General features: G+C 32.6%; 1 long non-coding RNA gene across 2 annotated transcripts in view; it reads right to left on the bottom strand.

The window, feature by feature from the left end:
• The window catches only part of LOC106767304, a 4,527-nt gene extending 2,702 nt beyond the window's left edge, over positions 1 to 1,825 (bottom strand). Inside the window, exons 1-2 of one of the 2 annotated variants that reach the window (XR_002668928.1) lie at positions 1,811 to 1,825; positions 1,536 to 1,713 (exon numbers count right to left, since the gene is read on the bottom strand). This is a non-coding gene — a long non-coding RNA (uncharacterized LOC106767304). Of the gene's footprint in view, positions 1 to 1,535; positions 1,742 to 1,810 lie in introns of those variants that run through there. The other variant, XR_001376150.2, reaches the window with a different exon arrangement.
• Between the last annotated feature and the right edge of the window lie 278 nt (positions 1,826 to 2,103).

The raw sequence follows: 2,103 nt of genomic DNA on the forward strand, positions 1-2,103 counted from the left end.
ATATAATCTTCACATATATTTATTTCCACCATTTTCTAGCACATTAATCTTATTTTATATGGTACATGGTACATATATATTTTGCATGTTGTTCTTGGTGACATTCTGAATTTCATTGAACCGACAACAGTTGTGGAGAATCGCGACAAAGAACAACTTCTAACGACATAGATGGTCTCAGATCACTTGTTCTCCAGTCACAAACAATATCAGGAGCTCATCAAATTCAGGTAACCAGAGAGACATAGCATTTGTTTGCATATTCAGAACTGAGAATGTTTCCCTCTACAATGATAGCACATTAGTGACAAATGAGCTTACAAGAGTGTGATTCAACACAACAGAAGAACAACATGGCAGTTTCTAATTTGGAGTGCAAGAATCCAAGCTTAGAATTCACATTAGGAAGACCACATTGGGATGGCAAAGAGCAAGCGTAACTAAACTTGATTTGTTTCCTTCTTTTGGGTTTTGTTTTGGAATTTTATTTATAAACCATGGTGACAACTTCATCATCTTTTATGAAATGTAGAGCTGATTATTTAGATAAATATAAATTGGTGTCTAGGAGATGAAGAAAAGACCCTTTCTAGTTCTGCTTCGGGAAGTGTTTTCAGTTCATGACAGTTTTGTTCACATTTTATATTTTTTTATTTATCGGAGAGGATAAGGTAACAATGGGAAATTATGATGTAGCAACAAGGCTTTATGAACCAAGATGATGCATATGCAAATGTACAAGAGCGAAGGAGGGAGAGAGATTGAAAATTGTAAGTGTAGGAAAGGAATAAACAAGTTTAATCATATTTTTTGTTCACCTAGAATGTTTTCATTTCTCTCCTTTTCTTCATTTTTTTAGGTTCTCCCTCTTCTAATTACGTAAATATAATAAATAATCTGCATTTAATTGAAAAAATATATAGCAAGCTTTTGTATATATATATATGTATACTCCTAAATTTCATAATCACCTAAGTAATGTGTAGTTATGTTAAATACTTAAAGAAAAAGTTTTGTAATCTACATTTATCCTTTTAGATTGGAGCAAAATAGATCAATAGTATATTCCTTTAAAATACTTAATGTAGTTACATTTTTAATATAAAAAACTTAGTCACTTGACAAATCACTAAAATCTCATTCCAACCATATAGTCACTAAAATCAACTGCTATTGAAAAGGAAAGGAAAGGAAAAGCGAAATCAATACCCCGATTGGGGTCGGGTCCATTCAGCCATGGACCTTTATTTAGACTCAAATGAAGTTTTATAACCAAAACCAACTCAATTGAATCAAAATATGCATTAATAAGAATTGAAATACGAAACCAAAATATGCAAATCCTCAAAATCCAAATAAAATCATCAAATTCACATAAACCATGGAAGCATGAAACTTTAAAAACAGTACTAAACAACATGCAGATGCCCTCTGTTTCAAAAACGTTCAATGTTGAAAACATTAAACAGAACATCCACACACTTGGCATTGTTGGCTAAAAGCGTGAAAACAGAGAAATGGGTTCCGTATCAAACCTCAAAAAGGATTGAACTTTGGGAAGAAATGGAAACGGGGTGTCACTTCCTATCACCGCCTACGCTAGCATGACACTAACGCTTCCTCTTCCACTTCTCGCGTTCTCAGCCCCAATCCTAGCAGAGCTAGAACAGTCGTTCTTCGAACATGAACCCTAGCATATCTAGAACACTCTTTCTTCGAACAGGAAATTGTGACAAAAAGTGAATCAAAACATCAGTCAATCGAAATCAGAAACGCAGCGTTTCATTTAGAGCGTAAATGACTAAATTACCGACGTCCAGAATGTGAGTTGTCAAATGAATGTCATTTTCTCTAACGGTGCCAAAGTAACATTTCTGTTTTCAATTTAACCCTCAAATTTGAAAAAAATTGAAAAAATTTAAATAATAGACTTAATTGTACATTAATTATTTTTTTGAAAATTGAAAAAATGGCTAAAATGAAAAAAGAAGGATAAATTTCATAAAATGCAAATAAAGGTGATAAGAAAGAAGTGTATATTAGTTAAACGAGGAGAAAAGTCAAAATGGAAGAAAAAGAGGCTTTACTCAAATTTCTAAGAGA

The sequence above is a fragment of the Vigna radiata genome, chromosome 7 (assembly GCF_000741045.1).
Source record: "Vigna radiata var. radiata cultivar VC1973A chromosome 7, Vradiata_ver6, whole genome shotgun sequence".
Classification (NCBI taxonomy): Eukaryota; Viridiplantae; Streptophyta; class Magnoliopsida; order Fabales; family Fabaceae; genus Vigna; species Vigna radiata.